General features: G+C 45.3%; 1 protein-coding gene across 12 annotated transcripts in view; it reads right to left on the bottom strand.

Moving 5' to 3' along the window:
* The window catches only part of TLN2 (talin 2), a 410,967-nt gene extending 392,971 nt beyond the window's left edge, over positions 1–17,996 (bottom strand). For all 12 annotated transcript variants that reach the window (XM_063091965.1, XM_063091964.1, XM_063091961.1 and 9 more), the window contains exon 1: positions 17,850–17,996. The gene's annotated coding sequence lies outside the window, so the exon portion shown is untranslated. The remainder of the gene's footprint in view (positions 1–17,849) is intronic.
* Positions 17,997–18,536: the final 540 nt, after the last annotated feature.

Raw genomic sequence — 18,536 nt, forward strand, 5'->3', positions numbered from 1 at the left:
CTTCCAAGGACCCGTTTTCCAGTTACCTAGCTCAAAGACCTGCATGTGAGGGGTCTGGTGACCCAGCCTGGCGTGTGAGGGGTCTGGGGACCCAGACTGGCATGTGAGGGGTCTGGGGACCCAGCCTGCTGTGTGAAGGGTTTGTGACCCATCTGGAAGGGGCTTGGGAGGTCTATGAGCTCCAGACCTAGCCCTAGCTGGACAATTGGCCCAGTCAGCAGGATTAGGAGCAGGTAAAATAGCCAGACACCCTTGCACAGGTAAGGTGGACTAACAAATGAAACCAGCAGATTAAAATATTCTATTAAAAATAAAGAAAAAATCACCATGCTATCTATAAAGGGGGTAGGGTCAGCATATCTGGATCAAATAACTGTAATTTTACATTCTTAGCATCTTCCATCCCAGACGGAAGGCAGAGCACAAGAGGCAGCTTACGGGACTAAGATCCCTGGATCCTGATCAGGCTCTGCCCCTAACCCAATGTGTGAGTGACCTTGGGCTGAGTCCTAACCTCACTAGGGCTCAGTTTTCTAAAGAGTCTTCCAGGCCAGGACATCAGTGTTAACTAGTAATATGATTCAAGTGTTGATGAATTTATAATGACCTTCCCCTTTCTGCTTGATTTTATCTGCAAAGATTTCAATGCCCCTTGGAGAAGACACAGGTTTTGTTCATTTCCCTTTGGGATATGACGCTCCCTTTTCCCTCCTCCCAGTCCTCCACTCCCCTAATTCAGTTTCTCCGAGCAGAGGCTATGAGGGAAGGAGCTCGGGAGAGTTTACCAAATTGGCACTGAGCTTTCTCCGACTAATGTCTAGCACAGCAGGCTTTTTAGTTCCTCAAATAAGCTTCTAATTGTTTTTTCGGAAATGTGCACTGAAGCTTATTTCAAGCCATTTGGCAAGTGCCTCACAGGGTATTTTCTCTGACATTGTGCTTGCAGAGGAGGATTTAAGAGTCTGGAGGAGAATTAATAAAACTGTACAGCATCAGATCCTGTCCTAGGATGGAAATAAAAAAACTTTTTCAGGGACCCACTACTGGTATGATGCAAACCCTCACAGGTCTCCAAGACCTTAAAATTGGGGACTTTTGCATTTGGATCTAAGTCTCCTCCCAGGAACAGTGAGAAGGTGTCCTAACAGAGTTAATGAATGCCAAGAATTATGACACAGTTGAGTGGTCTCAGCCATGCCAGACAACATACTCTCCTGTCCCCAGTATCATTCTTCGAGGTGCAACATTAACAGGACAGTGAGGGCCCTGACATCAGAGTTGGTGACAGACCCTAAGAGTCAGTGAAAACCAGAAGACCAAAAGGATGTGGGCAGAGCTCTCAATTTGGGGCCAAAAATCTGAGTTCAAATCCCTGGCCTACCATCTCTTCCAGTTCCTCAGAAGAGGTTATCGGTCCCTGTTACTACCATCTCTTGGGCTTAAAATGTGGACAGGTGTCCCTGCCCTCCAGGCAAGCCCTACCCCAAATTTATTATGCATCCAGGTTTGCCTAAAGATCTGATCAAAATACAGATTCTGAGTCAGTAGGTCTGGGTACAACTTAAGATTCTGCATTTCTAGCAAGTTCCCAGGTGATGCTGGTGTTGCTGGTGCAGGGACCAGCTTTAAATAGCAAGGACAAAGAGACTAATGATCTAATCCAATGTTTCTCAAACGTCCCTGGTAATAATCACATGGGGTAACTCTTAAACACACCAGGGCAGGCCTGGTGAGCTGTAAATTTACCAAGTACTCTGATGCGGTGGGAAACCCTGAACTACACGAAATATCATTCACATCTCTTGTTTAAATCTCCTGTGGTTGCCCTTGCCTCCTTTCCATTGTTCTCTTCAGTTAACTTAAAATCTAATAACATAGCCCCTACTTCTGGGGACCCCATTGAGCACATTTAGAAAGCTGAATGATCTCTTAAACTTTTCCAAGTTCTGGCACACTTGGAAAACGATCATATTTGCAGGGTCTGAGTCCTGGCAGCCCCAGAGGGACTGAGGAAGTACAGAAAGCATCACTCACTACCTCAGTTCACCTGTAACCGTAACTCAGCATTCTGGCTAAAAAGCTCTGCTCCAACCCTAACCTCATTAGTCAATGAGCAAAACCAACCAGCACAGCCCTCCCATACATCTCTTCCACTGTTCTTAAGATGACCCAAAACAGAGAAGAAAAAAACATATCAAACTCCTGTTGTGAGGTTGTCTAAAAGGACTGACACAGCACAGGGACAAAAAAACATACACATTCATTTACTAACCTTCTCTAAGGAGTTAACAACTAATTACCATATGACCAGAAGCACACAGAGGCTGCTTTACGCCCATCATCTATTGAATCCTCACAACAACTCCACAATATAAAGATATATACCCATTTTCCTGATAAGGACACGGAGGTTTACAGAGGTTAGGTGACTTGCCCAAGGTCACTCTATAAATGGTGGCCACTGTGTGGTAGGGTCCTACATCAGAGTGCATGTGATCCTTTGCAACACTCATACGTCTTCTGGCTTGTTTTAATGCCTCTCTCCACGCAAACCCTTTTAGACTGTGCTATCTATGAGGGCAGGGCTCAGGTCTGTTTTGTTTCATGCTATAACCACCATGCAGATAGCAGACACTCAGAAAAAGATTTGCCACACTGATGGAATGACTCCAAAGCCAGGGCCCTTCCACAAGAATGGGCTGCCTCCAAAACCATATCAAGCATACAGGTATACCCTGGTTTAAAAGACTCCCAGCTTATAAAATATGAATTTACCAGACATAAGGTGGAGAATGCACAGTGAAAGGGCACTGGCCTGGGAGTAAGAAGACCAGAAGGATCTTCTCCAAACTTCTGCCACCTCATCATCACATCTGGACAAGCCACTTGGACTCTGTGCACCTCAGTTTCTTTATCAATATGATGGTTTAATTCATCCCCCAAAGCTCTGTGAACTCCCGACATGTACCAGATGTGGTGCTAAGAAGAAAATGATTAAGAGTAATGGACGAGAGGCCAAGTCCACCGCTCAGTAATCCTGCACCAATTCCACTTCTCCCACCCCACTAAGCACTAACTCAGAGAATGCTCATAGAACAGTTTTCAAACGAGTATGAAACAGAGAGGGTCCTGCGGGGGGGGGGGGGGGGGGGGGACTGGTTAATAAAAGGAATCTTGACTTTGCAAGCCAATCATAAAAAGTATGACTAAAGTAACAAGTTCCCCTGATACATTTTTTAGTCATGTTTATTGAATTATAATTATATACAGTAAAAGTCATCCTTTTTAGTTATAGCTTTATAAATTTTGACAAACACATGCAGATCCTGCTGCAGTTTTTAAAGCAGTTTATCTCTAACTTTTCAAGAACACATTATATAAAGTGACATGGGCATACATGACCCAATGACACAAAATTAATTTTAGCTCCCCTTTCTAAAAGTGAAGGTCCCCATTCTGCCAAAAGGAAGAATACAGAAGTGAAAATCTTGTCTCCAGGGAAAAAAATCAATTTGTAGAAACATCTGTAAGGCATGGAGCATAGAATACCAAGATCTATTGTGCTGGTCAATGCAATTAAATCTCCTTTACTAATAGGAAAGAATACCTCATCGAATACCTCATCCTAACGCTCCCCTCCCATATGAAAGCATTTACCGATTTTTCTTAAATATGCATACAGAGCCCAAGAATACAAACATATTTCTACCAAAGGTCATTCTTAACCACATGTGCAGTTTAAGACCACAAAGCCTCCTTGAATTAACTCCAAAAATCTCTAATATATTTCACATACTATCAATGCTTCAAAGAAATTTACCAGGACAAGAAACATAACTTTTTTTTTTTGTTTTAAGACTTATCTTAAAATAAATTGCATGAGCTTACATAAAAACGGAAGGGGGTGACTATTCAAAAAGAAATCTACCAATCTACTAAAATTACATTTCTGCTGCAGAATGAGGTCCTGGTAACTTCAGACGAGACCACAGCATTACAAGCCAGAAAATGAGAACAAATGCCACTATAAACAATCAAACAGTGTTTATAACTCCACTATATGACTGGCTTCTAGTAAAAAGCAGAAATGATTTTCAAGCCCTAGTTCAGTGGCACTCAGACTTTAGTATGCCTACTAATCACCTGATTATGAAAACTACAAATTAGTGAGCCCCACATGGACCTACCCAATTAGAATCTCTTGGGATTGGGCAGGTATAATGCTTCACCTTAATTCCCGGTAATTCCGCTGGTGGTGACCCAAGGACCACACTCTAAGAAAAGCACCCCTATCTGAGACTCCATGTATTGTTATATAAGCACTAGAATAAAGTTAATATGGTGACATAACTTGAACATTGGTCCTGAGTATGGGTTGTAACGCATAGGCTAAGGCCAGGGCTTAGAAACATTTTCATTATTCAGAGAGACTATCATTGCAATATCAACAGGTGAACTACATAATGGCATTTCACTGATACTGGGTTGCCTACTCTAGGTGTGGTCCCTGGACTTGCAGCTCAGAATTTCTGAGTCCCACCTTAGACCTGCTAAAAAGAAACCTCTGGAAGTGGGGCCCAGGAATCCATATTTTAAAATTTTCTCCAGGTGATTCTTCTGCACTGTGTATGCTCCAGCACAGTTTAGTTAATATGTATATTTATAACAATAAATGCTTAATAATCACAATTTTTTTCTTGCCTTGTCCTCTTCCTGGTTTTATGTTTGCTTTGATAAAGTAAGTGGTATTTACTTGTGACCACAACCTCTCGATTTATCTCCCCCCACCCCACCCCACCCCATTGTGGTGCAAGGTTCATCTGTGTAGCACAGAAATTTTAAGTCAGATTTCTTTTTCCTTTAGCTGAGGGACAATTGGCACGGCCTGGGCAGCCAAAGAGTTCAGACCCTGCCCATCGGTATGGTGGCAGGGGTGCTGTACAAGAAGCCAATTCCCTTGGGCCCTAAGGTTTGTAATGCCCCCATGATTTGAATGGGTACCTTTCCATGATGCCTCCTAGGGTCTCCCATGCAAGCCAACTAACAAAAAAATCAAATAACAACCTGATGGTGGTGGTGGTGGTTTTTTCCCTCTAAAATATTATGTCCATGGTAGAGTGCATTAGTCCTCACACTTTTGAGTGCATCAAAATCTCCAGGGGAAACGATAAATTACAGATTCCTTGGTTGCAACCTCAGCTTCTGATTCAGAAAGATTCCATAGAGCCTCACAAACCTGTATTTTTAATAAGTTGCCCAGGAGAAATCTATGATATGGAGTAGACGACCTGGGCTTGAGTCAAACTTAACCCAGTATTTAGTGTATAATTCTTGCTATGCCTCAGCTTCCTCAAAGTCCTAATGATAATACCTGCCTCACAGGGTTACAATGGCAACCACTGTGGAAGGCATTAGTAAAATGTACAGTGCCAAGTATAGGTCAACAGAACCAGCAGGTGCAGAATCCCACATTTAAGGAATAGGGTTCTTTAGCCTGAAAAGATAACTTCACTAACAAGCCTTCCACATCAGATTCAGATTCTGAGACAGAAGTCAGTGTGACTATCTGTGTTATGGGTTGAATTATGTCTTCCCACCAAAATGATGTATTGCAGTTCTATCTCTTATTTCCCTAGAATGTGACCTCATTTGGAGATGGGGGTCTTTACAGAGATAACCAAGTTTGAAAGGAAGTCATTAGGGTAGCCCCTAATCCAATATGACTGGTGTCATAAAAAAGGGGGAAATCTGGACACAGAAACAGACAAAACAGGAGAGGAAAGATGATGTGAGGAGCCAAGGAGAAGATGGCCATCTACAAGCCAAGCAGAGAGGCATGGAACAGACTCCCCCTCACAGTACTCAGAAGGAACCAACCCTTGGTCTTCCTGCTAGCTTCCAGAACGGTTGTTTAAGCCACCCACTTTGTGGTATTTTGTGATAGCAGCCCTAGCAAACTGATAAAATTTGCCAGCTTCCAATTCAAGAGAAAAGTGCCATCTGATGCTTCTCAGAGTCCCCAGGGCTTGTTCTAGTATCTTCACCAGGTACATTCATAAAGCTTCATATTAATGACTTACGAGGTTCGTCAAAGAGTCAGCTGGGGACTGGGAGAACATATCATGGGAGGCTCCACAGTAGCAACTGTCACAAGATCTGAGCACCCAAACATCAGCAAGTTCACCAGCAAGAACCAGTAAATGATTTGGCATCCTTCCTACCTGTCAAAATGCATCCCTGCACAGCCAGTGCACACCCCCTTTTCCTTCTGTCAGAACAACGCTCCTGGTCAGCTTCTGCCTCATCCCCCACCCCCACCCCACCAGCTTCTCTGAGCGGGTTAAATCCAGACCCCATCCCAGGAGCCACCCTCCCTCACCTAGGGACCCTAATCAAGAGGATTCATAAAAGCCCTGAGGGAGGTGATTTTTCTCAAACTGAATGCAGCTTTCATTCTCACATATGTAGGACAAAATACATCGGGAAAATGCCAGAAAAATAAATGTTCCCAAAGAAGATAAAAAGTCCTTTCTAGATGCATTAAAAATGGAACCCTACAGAGTCTTACTTAGTAACCAGAGGTGGTGCAGGAGAGTCGGGTGCAAACTGTGACCCAGTTGAGAAGCTTGTTTCTGCATCAGAAAGGAGCTTTGTCTATCCAGTGTGCAAGGCCAGCAGGCATTTGCCCTGCAGGGTGCCTGTCCCCAGTCCCCTGCTGCCTTTACCCCCTTACACACCCCTCTTGGGCCACCTCTCCTAGGAGCCTCCCTGTTATAGCCCCAACCTCAGAGATTCAGTTCAGTGAGTCGGATGGGGTTTGGAAACCAGCATTTTTTTTTTTTTTTTTTTTTTTTTTGACCGGTAAGGGGATCACAACCCTTGGGCTTGGTGTCATTTGCACCATGCTCAGCCAGTGAGCGCACCGGCCTTCCCTATATAGGATCTGAACCCACGGCCTTAGCGCTATCAGCACTGCACTCTCCCGAGTGAGCCACGGGCGGGCCAGCCCAGAAACCAGCATTTTTAATGAGCTTCCCTAGCGATTCTGATACACACCCAAGGGCCAAGTACCACGCCTTGAATTAAAGGCAGGATCCAAAAGCACATCCCAAGAAAAAGAGAAAGCACCTGGTGGGGGTCAGAAAAGTGGGGTTCCAGTGCCAACTTTGCCAAGTGTCACAGCCTTCTGGGCCTTAGTTATTTCCTTATCAAAGGAAGAGGTTGACCTAAAATCATTCAGACCACCCTTTCTTTAAAAAAAAAAAAAAAAAATACTGATAATGAAAATAAACTTCCTTCAAATCACTCTAATATGTCCCATAAAGACATCCGCCCTTTCTTCTGGGGTGTACTAAACCCAACTGCTTTGTGGCTGTACCTCAGACATCTTACCCACAGGGTGAGCTCCTTTTGCCCTGTGGGGAGGGCCCAGGAGTGACAGGTGCTGAGCCCAGTAGAGAGCTCAAGGAGAATATTAAGCTTCTTAAAGTATCCTCAATGTAATCTCTCAAACCCAGGAATAATCCATGCTTCCCTTCAAAGATTTGCCATGCATGACCTCGGGCCACACTTGGCACCTTTGCTATCTTAAAGCAATGCAAACAGAAAGGGAAGGGAAGAGTTCTAAGTTAAACACTCAAAGCTTTGGGGTTCTTTAAGCCAGGTGCTTGAGAAAGCAGTGCTGAGAGGAACAACTGAATACCCCCACCCATCCACAGGAACTCACTCTCTCGTGAGCTCAAGCACTTCTGAGAAGTAGGAGACATCTCCCCGTGTGGACTCTGGGGATGAGTCATTCACCAAAACAAGTCACCAGAACACTGAGGTCAACAATAAACACTTCAGACAAGTCAATTTATCGTCTTCAACCCAGCGACAAAAGTTGCCAAGTGGACTGCTTAAGTGCCTCTCTTAAGAGATAAAAATGAGAGGGAACCATTTGTCTCCATCTAGCTGTCCTCTGCAGGTGCCTATCACTTGACAAGTATTTAACAAGGGTGTGCTTCCTTCATTCAATACTTGAACCCCCCCCCACTCTCAACACGTGACCTGAAAATACTGCACTATGAGCCACTGCTATCCCACCTCAACATTATGCTTTTCCTCAGCTCAAATCGAGAAAAGATTTATTTTTCCCCATCCAAGGCTAACCTCTGTAACCAGCAAGTTTCCTTCATCAATTATTGAGTAAGAATTTTTTATTGAATACCTACTATGTGCCAGGCATTATTCTAGGCACTTGGGGATACAGCAGCAGAGATGATTTCTCTTCTGGAGCTTATATTTACGTGTCATGAGATAGAGAATAAATCAGTCATGTATGTAATACCAGGGAATGATAAATATGAAAAGAAAAAAGAGTCTTGAGAGTGAGGGCTAGGGGATGCCAGCATGACTTCAAGCAGTGATACTGGAGAAGACTCCTAAAGGAAGCGAGAGAGCGCACCTCCAACTTTCAGAAGCCAGGAAGACAAGACTTAGCAAGGGAGCTGGAGGTCGAACGGCCAGGGAGTAGAAGAAGAACCAGGCGAAGATGGACATGGAAGCCGGGTGAAGCAAGGGTCCCAAAGAGTGAGCAATCAGCTTGCTAAATGCTGTGGAGAGGCTGCAGAAGATGACAAAGAGCTGGCCGCTGGACCTGGCCACTTGGATATTGTGGGTACCTTAAGAAGTGTGGTTTCGGTGTAGGGGTGGAGCAAAAGCCAGAGTAGAGCAGATTCAAGAAAGAATGAGAGGGGAGGAAATGGCATCAGAGAATACGGCAGTTTTTTCAAAAGTATTCTGAAGGGAGAGCAAAGGAACAGGAGAAGAGCTGACTAGGATACAGGGTCATGAGTGTTTTGTTGCTGCTGCTGTTTTTTCCTTAAGATGAGAGGTACAGCGGCATGTTTCCGAAGAGGATTATCCATCAGAGAGGGAAACTGATGATTCAGAATGGTCAGGAGACACCCGCATGAGTGAAAGCCAAGAGAGGAAGGATCCAATGCACATGTGGTTACAATGCATGTGTGGTTACAGGTGCTGGCGGGTTAGTAGATTTAGCATGGGCAGATGATGAAACTGGTTTCTAATTGCTTCTTTTCTCTGTGAAATAAGCCAGGTCACCAGCTTAAGAGTAATGAATGTGGGGCTAGAATCATAGGGGACCCGGCAGTGTCAGGAGTCCCCTTGAGGACTGTGGTCATAAGTCAAAAGTGATGTGTGTCTCCTCCAGCCAGGTCCACCAGGCTGGGGCTGAAGCAGAGTGAGCAAAGGGTGGGTTTAACCAAAGGTGGGCTTTTTCCAGGAAAGTAAGATGAAGGGAAAAGGGGTCAAGAGAGTTGAGGGTGTATGCAAGAACTTGAGCTAGGTCTAGGGGAATGAGAATAAGGGAGGGGTGATGGACAATGAAAAAGTAAGCATCACCAGATCAGAGGCCCTTGTAGAGTGAAGCTAGTAGAACTAGGTACTAGAGGGAACAAGATGGAAGAGAAAAGGTGAGGGTCAGACTGGGATGCTTGTCAAGATTTGGTGGCGGTGCAATTACTGGTAATGATAAAGTCCACAACCATGTTTTTGAAATGATGGGCTGCAAGTTTAGTGGGTAGTAAAATCAATTTAGTGGGTCATGGCCAGTATTTTTTTTTAATGAATCAGAATAAAAAGTATTAGAATACACTATACCTAACAAGGGTAAATGCTATTTTGTAAAATTTTTCTTTGTTGCATGTGTGTTTGTAGTTAGTCATCCCATAAGATGTATTTCTCCTATGGCTTGGGATTTAAAAAAAAAAAAAAACTTCAAAGACACTAGGGCAAGGTTTCAAAAACACTACTGGCATTCTGGACCACATAATTCTTTGTTGTACAGGGCTGTACCATGCATAGTAGGATATTCAGCAGCATCTTCAGCTTCACTAGATGCCAGCAGCACCACCTCTTCCTCCTGAGTAGCAACAGTCAAAAATGTACACATTGCTAAAGATCCTCTGGGTGGCAAAATCACTGAGAACCAGTGGTCTAGAAATGGCTGTGGGAGAGGTGACTGAAGTAGAGGAAAAGATAACAGAGTTGGTGAAGGAACTGAAAGTCTGGGAGTTGGGTGGACAATCCATACAGATGCTGAAGTCACCAAAAATGGTGATAGGAGGAGAAACTGTGGGTCAGATGCTAAAATCGTCAAAGAATGAGGCACAGGTGACCCAGAGGACTGTAGATGAGTGGTCCTCTACCCTGGCTGCATGTTAGAATCACCTGGAGAACTTACCCACCAATGCCCAGGCCCCATCCCACATCAACCACAGCAGAACCTCCAGGTGATTCCAACATGAAGCCAGCTCAGAGAAGCCTGCAGAATGAAACACACCCAGTACAGCCCCTCTTTCGTGGAAATTCCCCTCCTGGTTCCCTTTTTTCTTGCACCCCACTATCACTACCAGTTTTGTTTTGCTTATAACTAACATGTGAAATCACTAGAAAAGAATAAAAGGCTCCAAAACTAAGTGACTAAAAACAGAACAAGTGTTCACCTGCTAAAGAATTTTAGAATATGGGGATCAGTGAGGAGAGAAGCCTTTCAGAGAACCCTCTTCCTGAGCTCTGGGTTATCTCAGTCTCGCAAGGACATCCAGACAAGTGAGTGTCCCAGAGGACAGCCAAGCACTATGTGACACTGATAAGCATGTTAGAAACATAACCCTTTGGTGACACTGCAATAAACACTTGTTGAAATTAATGGCTATTGCACTTAATTTCCTCCAAAATATGCACCCATCATCAGACTATAACAATTTAAATCACATTTATCATCTGGTCACCATTTTGTTCTCAATATCCCTCACATGTAGCAACATTTGATTAAAAGAAATCAATAACATCAAGCCTTGAGTATGTATAAATGGAGAAAAACAAACAGGAATCAGAATCTCTAACAGGCCTCTCCTCTTTCCCATAAGAATCCATTATAGCATACGTGAAACGACACCCATGAATTCTGACTTTCACTGTTGATTAAACACATGCATTCATCTATAAAATGTTACTAAATCCCCAAACACCTACAATAGATACAGACAAAAATTAAGCAATATAACCCAAATATTTATTTTCCCAGCTCAGTGAAATTGATAAAATCGAGGCAACTTGCCTCGACTGAGATTCTAACTTTCCATCCATAATAGGGTAGAGGACTGGCTGGAAAACATCACAAAATCTGCAAAACAGAGGTAGCTGTTTCCTCCAAACCAGCAGTTCTCAAAGTTTGATCCCTAGCCGGCAAGATCAGCCTTATCTGGGAACTTGACCATTATTAAAAAGACCGAGTATAACAAATGCTTGTGAGGATGCGGGTAAGGGTAGCCCTCCTACACTGTTGGTGGGACTATAAATTAGTATAGCCATTATGGAAAACAGTATGGAGGTTTCTGAAACAAATACAGATAGAGTTACCATATGATCTAGCAATCCCACTACTGGGTATATATCCAAAGGAATGGAAATCATGTCAAAGGGATACCTGCCTCCCATGTTCACTGCAGCTCTATTTATAATAGCCAAGACATGGAACTAACCTAAGTGTCCATCGACAGATGACTGGATAAAGAAAATATGGTATATATACACAATGGAATACTACTCAGCCATAAAAAAGAATGAAATTCTGCCATTTGCAGAAACATGGATAAGTCTGGAGAAAATTATGCTACACGAAATAAGCCAGACAAAAACAGAAATACTGCATGTTCTCACTCATAACTGGATGCTAGGGAGCGAGGGGTGGGGAGGGAAGAAGGAAGGAAGGAAGGAAAGAAAGAGTACAACAATACATTGAACTTTCATAAGAAGAGAACAAACCTAAGGATACTAGAGATGGGAGGGAGGGAGGGGGTTTTGGACGTGACAGGTCAGGCAAAGGGCATAAAGAAATTTCATGATTTTTAAAAATGAATATGCTAATAATAAAAATTTTAAATAAAAAGTGTGAATTATCAGACCCTACACAAAACCTACAGAATCTGAAACTCACCCAATACTCTGGATTTTAACAGGCCCTCCAGGTGATTCTGACGCATGTTACTTTGGGAACCACTGATGTAATCCTAAGCACCTTTTTCAAATTGTGCAGCAGAGCCCTGGCTTCCAGTGGGGTAAGATTCTCCCAGCAGGATTCGTAGTGTTACATGGTATGTACTTTTTAAAATGTGGATGTAGGTTCCACTGCTTTCAAAAGTTTGGTTTTAGCTATAACTGCCAAGAACTTAACAATTTTATCAAGATTACAAAAATCACATTAAGAGACAGGGTTGGAAATGGGACAGGTAGAAAGTCAGCTGAGCCAGGGATAGTGTGGAAAGAGACCTAGGTTCAAATGCCAACATAGCCATCAAACAGCACCTCTCCAGACCTCAGATAGAAAAACCAAGTTTGAGGAGCTGCTGCTGCTCTAGGAAAACTCCGCAATTGGCCTGCTCTCCCCTTCAAGGGCCACCACTGGTCTTCCCTCAGAATGGGATCAGAGAAAGTCAAGGCAAGGAAGAGTGCTTGCTAAGAGCTTTCTTGAGATCTTATTTTCACTATCCTGGTGACAGAGGCAAATGCTATCCTTTACATCGAATATATTTATTCTATTAAAAGTTGGGAAATCGCAGGATTTTAGAAGATAACTGAAAATTTCCAGAGATCTAAGAGATTGCTATGCGAGGCATCAGAGAAGTCAAGTGTGATATTTCCCAGCCTTTGTTTCCAAAATGTTTCCTGGTGACTTTCCTATTCATTGACCAAATAATTTTTAAAATTGTTTTCATATGGAAAAGCCTGCATGCTTGAACAAGTCAATTATACACTTATAACAACTGGTTGAAGTATATATGGAGAAAGTTAACTACCTCCCCTCCCCACTCTCAATTTTAAACAATATTAAGTTTTGTCAGTCCTTCCATATCTTTCTCCAAGGTCACTGACATAGGGCTTGTTTTTTTAAAGCAGAGATAGGACCATACTACATAAGATACTCTGCAACTAGCTTTTACTTTACATATCATTTTTATTTAATATATCATAGACCTTCCTCACAAAATAATCCATAGCATGCATGTACCCTATTTTATTCATCCTACTGATGAACATTCATGTTGCTTCTAGTTTATTTGCTGTAATAATCCTGCAATAAACATCCACATCCTCACACACAGATCCTTACATGCCACTTTTTAATGCTGGGCTCTGAATTTGGGATTGCCAGGTCATACGGCATGCACGTTCCAAACTTTCACAGAAACCGTCTGCCTTCCCTAAAGGTTATAGCAAGTCACACACTCACCAGCAGAGTCTGTGAGTTGCCCACCCCTCCCAATCTAACAGAGGATATTAACAACCTTCTAAAAGACACAGAAAACTAGTATCTTTTTTTTTAAATTTGCATTTCCCTGACCCTTAGGATGGCTGAGAACCTTTTCATATGTTTATGGATAATTTGCATCTCTTCTTTTGGATGCTGCCTGTTCATGTCCTTTGTTCATCCTGCTGTTGTGCTGGGCTTCACGTACTCTCTAATCACACACTCATCACCCGCCCTCCCCCCCCCGCCCCCCACCAATCTACTAGACACACAAAGCACAAAAGAATATCATACTCCAGGAACATGATGTACTAGGTGAGGGCAAGGGATGTCTTCTTAGCATAAAGTACATGGTAAACCCTCACAGATTTGCTGAAGAAGTGAACAGCAGATTTAGAGAACTTTGTTAAAATTGCACGTAGAAGGAAAGACAAATGTTCTTTACTTGTTCTACGTTTTCAGAACATCAGTTTGGCTGAAATTAAATTGCTGGTTAAGAGAAAAAAACCACAGTCCTGGCACTGACCCTGAAAATCCACTGTGAAACGGGTGGCAAACGAACCCTATCCTAATTCATAGCTCTGGGCAACACATAAAGGCTCTCACAAAGAATTCTGTACCCAGCCTTGTCCACCAGTTGTCATTCAAACGGCACCTGCCCCTGAGCCAGAGGCTGTTAGGATGGTCAATGGACAAGACCTACAGTAAGCATTTCGTTTCTTTTTCTTATTATTATTGTCTACACCCCACTCCAAGACTATTTTGTCTTTCAAAATCTGCTTATTGGGGAGGGGACCTGGGCCCTACAGGGAAAATTTGACAGAGTTCAGATTCCTTAACTCTTTTAACTTCAGGCAAAACAGCTGTTTACAGCCACCATTTATCCCCACTATTTGTAATAATTCTGTTTGGCTTATGTTTTAACTAGTCTCCTAATTAAATATGAAAGTAATAGGATTAAAAAGTTCTGGGGGAAAGTACTGTAATTAAAAAGGCACCAGTTGGGTATGTTAAGCTGTAATTCTGGCCCTGCTTATTAGGTTTTCCTTCTTGTCTTTAAAATTTTTTTGTATCCAATAAAAATAACTTTGAATTATTTAACTCTTTTAGTACTTCTTGTATTGCCAAACACTAATCTCCACAGAAACATTATGACTCAAGAGTTCTGGAGCAATAATGTCGCAGATCATAAGATGTAGACACTATCCCAAGAGACTGGGCATGCGCCGCCCCCCCCCCCAAAAAAACATAGTCTGGTAAACTGACAGACAACTTTCCAAAATGCATAGGCATTTTCTAACCTTCGAAGTTACAGAATCTTAATAGGAAAAAAAAATATGCAGGAACTTTGATCAAGCCCGGAAGTTATGATGATAAGAATAAGACAAGAGGCAACAAAGCACAAATATATAACACTTTGTTGAGAGAGGTATTAAAAATAGGTAAATATTTAGGTAGTAAACTTGGGAATGAAGACTTGGAGGGTTTGCAATAAAGCACCTCTTTTTTAAGTTAAATTTTATTATATAATGTTTAACACATGCACACAATATGTGAGGCATATGTATAGTTATAAAGCATAATGCTAAAATTAATAAACACATCTTTGGATCTATAGAATTTTTTTTCTTCCCCTGAGCATAGTTGGTGAAAATTTATATAGTTCACCACTTGTAACCATCCTTAACTCCTCTTGAGAACTAATGATGTTCTGGGAGCAAGGGGGTGAAGGAGTGGGGAGAATCAGTATAATTTTGAGAAAGAAAAGAAAAAAACTGGACTAGAAAATAACACACACATGCCTCTTCCTAAACCCTAACTTCATTTAAAAATAGGGAAGAGTGTTTAGAAAAACTTGAACAAGTAGAGTTAGCAGTAGGTGAATTCAAAACACAATGTAGTTTATGCCTGTACAGAATATCGCTAGTAAGTCATCGAACAGAGTCAAGTTCAAAAAAGTTCACTTTCCCTTTGGAGATAGAAGCCCAACATTAATGTCAACAGTAGAGACTCTATTAACTCTTCAGTAACTCCTTGATAACTTGAATGCATACAAAGGCAGAGAAAAAAACAGAGAGAAACTTCCCCAGTTTGAGGAGGCCTGTGTTTCTGTGATTCAAAATACAACCCATGGAAACTTCACAAAAGGGATAGAGGCTTTCTGCAACTGATTCCTCTCCTAAATTAGCTATGCTAATAAGCTAATGTATCTTGGGCTCTGGGTGTTTTCCACTATTCTTGTGCTCAATGAAAAAAAGCATTGATGCAGGTATCCCTCCTCTCCCTAGGCCACTTGTCACACCCACCGCCCCGCCTCCATTTTTGCACAGATGTCCCAAATGAGCAATCAAGGAAAATAAAATCTTGGAAATTCGATGGCTGACATTCACATTGGAGGCACTTAACGACGTGAATGAGCAAAGGAGCAGCCTAATACCTGACATAACAGGACACATCTCCGAGGGAAAAAACCTCTCTCTCCTCCCTCCTCAGCGCCTTACAGAGGTTTTAGACCTCTGAGGTCCCTTCTAGCCTCTCCACTGATATAAAGTGCTGAATGACCTCAATACTGTGACATCATTTCAGCAAGACGCCAAAGAGAAAAGCTGGCACGTTCCTGCACTCGGCTGATTGTGGGTCAGCAAACACGCCCTTCCCCTACCCCTTCACAAAGAGAGGTCACAATCGATTTCAAAGGTAGAGATTCCCCACCACCCCATTCTGAGAAGTCGCTACCTCCAAGCTCTGGAGAAAGGAGCATGGCGTGCAAACTGACGAATGCCACAAATGAGCACACCAGGCACTATCGGAAGCAGAAGTAAGTGGTACTTACAGCACCAGGGCAATTTATGTATAACTTGAGGTCCATTTTTCCAGAACATAGTCCCTACCCTCCTGACAACACCAACAGTTCAGCTCATTCCTCTCTCATCTTCTGGGAATAATCAGAGGTTAGTTTTCATCACGAGACGCAGGGATTACGGCCCAAGTCATCCCGAGTCTTCACGGACAGCAAGAATCCAAGTTTCCCCACGCGTCACTTGAAGCCCCAACTTCTGAAAACGCCCCCCTTTTCCTCGCCTGCACGAGCTGGCATTGCGGCGAGAGCCGAGCACGCAGCCGCGGGAACTACGGCTGTCGCTGCCACAGCCAAGCAGGCGATTGGAAGCTCAGGCTGGTTGGGGGCTTCGGAGCGACCATATGCCAGGCCCTTGCCCTAGTCCGCGAACCGGGGCGCGTCCTCTCCCGCAGGCAGCGAGCTCCCGCGCCCCGCGGAGTACCCAGGCGAGCCCCGGCGCCAGGAAAGCGCTCTGCACCGGCGCCCAGCCCGGGGACGCCGCCAAGCGCACGGCGCAGGCGGAGCGCCGAGCAGCGGTAGCTGCGGGGGAGAGGGGCGTGTTCCCTGCGCCTCTGAAAGCCAAAGGCGCGTCTAGGCGGGACACGGAAAGGAGGCAAGCCGAGCTCGCTGTCCCTGACGGCGGCTCTCAGCCCCAAACCCAGCGCTGGGCCGGCCTGGCGGCGCGCTGCAGCCCGCGCGCCCTTGCGGGGACAGCCGGCGTGCGCACCCTGCGCGGCCGCCTCTGCGTCTGCCTCGGCTCGCAAACTTTCCCGGCGACAATCGCTCCTGCCTCTCCGGCTTTACCCGGGGCCCTGAAACTGTTCGCCCACTCCCCTTCGCAGCCAAGACCCACTGAAAATATGGCGCCCTCAAAAGTCGTCCCTGGTCCCCTCAGGGATCCCAAAATGCCAGTCCCTCCGGCTCCCAGTGGGTGAGAAATTCCAGCTCGTGGGGGCGGAGAAGAGGGAGCCGCTCGGTCAGTGCCAGGCCAGCCGCCCTGGATACAAATCCTGCCCCCGCTCTCAGCCGGGCGCTGTCCCCGTCGCTCGGCGGCCAGCAGTTTGCTGGTGGCGAGACGGCCAAGTAAAGGGGAGTCGTTGAATCGGCAGGTTTGAGGGTCCAGCGCTGGAGAAGGAGCTCCGCACCGGCGGGCTGTCTCTGCCCGGAGTCTCGGCGGGAGACTTGTTTGCAAAGTGGCGCTGGAGTCCGGGCGGCCAGTGCAGGAATGAAGCCGCTCGGTCCGCGCCAATTCTCCTGGCGCGGGGGCCCGGCCGGGGTCGAGGGGACACTCCATGCAGGCGAAACCGCTTTTCAAAGCCCAATTACCGGAAACCCAGCGGGAGCCCCGGAGAGAACCGGCTGCCCGTGGTCAGGAATCCGCTCCCGGGAGCCGGCTGCGAGGCTGTTCGCAAACCGCTGCGCCCGGGGCGAGTGCATTGAAACATACATATGCAATAGACAGGTGCATTAATTTCATTTTATTTTTGTTTTCCTGCAAAAAAGCCCTTCTAGAACATCCACTGTGGGAGCTTTGGGGTTTTTTTTCTGCATTGGCATCACTCAAGAGATGCAAAAGGGAGGAAAAAAACCACCCACATTTTCCTTCTGTAGAGGAGAGGGAAAAGACACGAGAAATCCATGCAACGTGCATGCAGCTGGAGGAAGAGGAAAACCCGAGTGAGCTGTGCGCCTTACCGGGGGATGCATTTACTGTCTCATTGCAGAGCGCCTGCCCTGGAGTGCAGCCGGCGTCCCCCCGCGCGCCCGGCGATCGCTTCGCTGCCTAAGCCGCTACCGCCGCCGCCGCCGCCGCTGGCTCCGGCCGCGGAACAAGAGCCGAGGGCGAGCGCGAGCGCACGGCCCGCGAGCGCCGGGAGGGCAGGAAGCGCGTCATCACTCGGGGACGGCGCGGCTCTGCTCTGGCCGCGGCGCTGCGCTGCACCGGGGCTGGACAGGCACGGACGCTGGGGGTTCCCTTCCTGGGCCCGTCCCCCGCGGTGCGGTGCTGGAAGGGTGCGAGGGAAGTCGACTCACCCCCTGAGCTTTCGCGACGAGGGGGGCTCAGGGTGACCCCGGCTCCGCAGAACTTGGGCTCTGCTGTGTAAAGGGGATGGGGGGCGGAGGGACGGCGTCTTGTGAGATGAGGCCCCTGGGTCCACAGAGTGTCTTCCCCGGACCACTGGCCAGGTCCTGTAGGAAACGAGGTGTGTTTACGACGGGAGGACAGTGGCGGGCGGCGGGAACCTCAGATGAGTCTGCCCCTTTCGGCTCGCGGACACCGAAACCCTCTGGTCAGAGGCCACTTAGGGATTTGGAGAACGATTATAATAGGGATGAGTGGGAAAAGCGGCGTGCTGTATTAAATTAATAAGAAAATAATTG

The sequence above is a fragment of the Cynocephalus volans genome, chromosome 3 (assembly GCF_027409185.1).
Source record: "Cynocephalus volans isolate mCynVol1 chromosome 3, mCynVol1.pri, whole genome shotgun sequence".
NCBI lineage: Eukaryota > Metazoa > Chordata > Mammalia > Dermoptera > Cynocephalidae > Cynocephalus > Cynocephalus volans.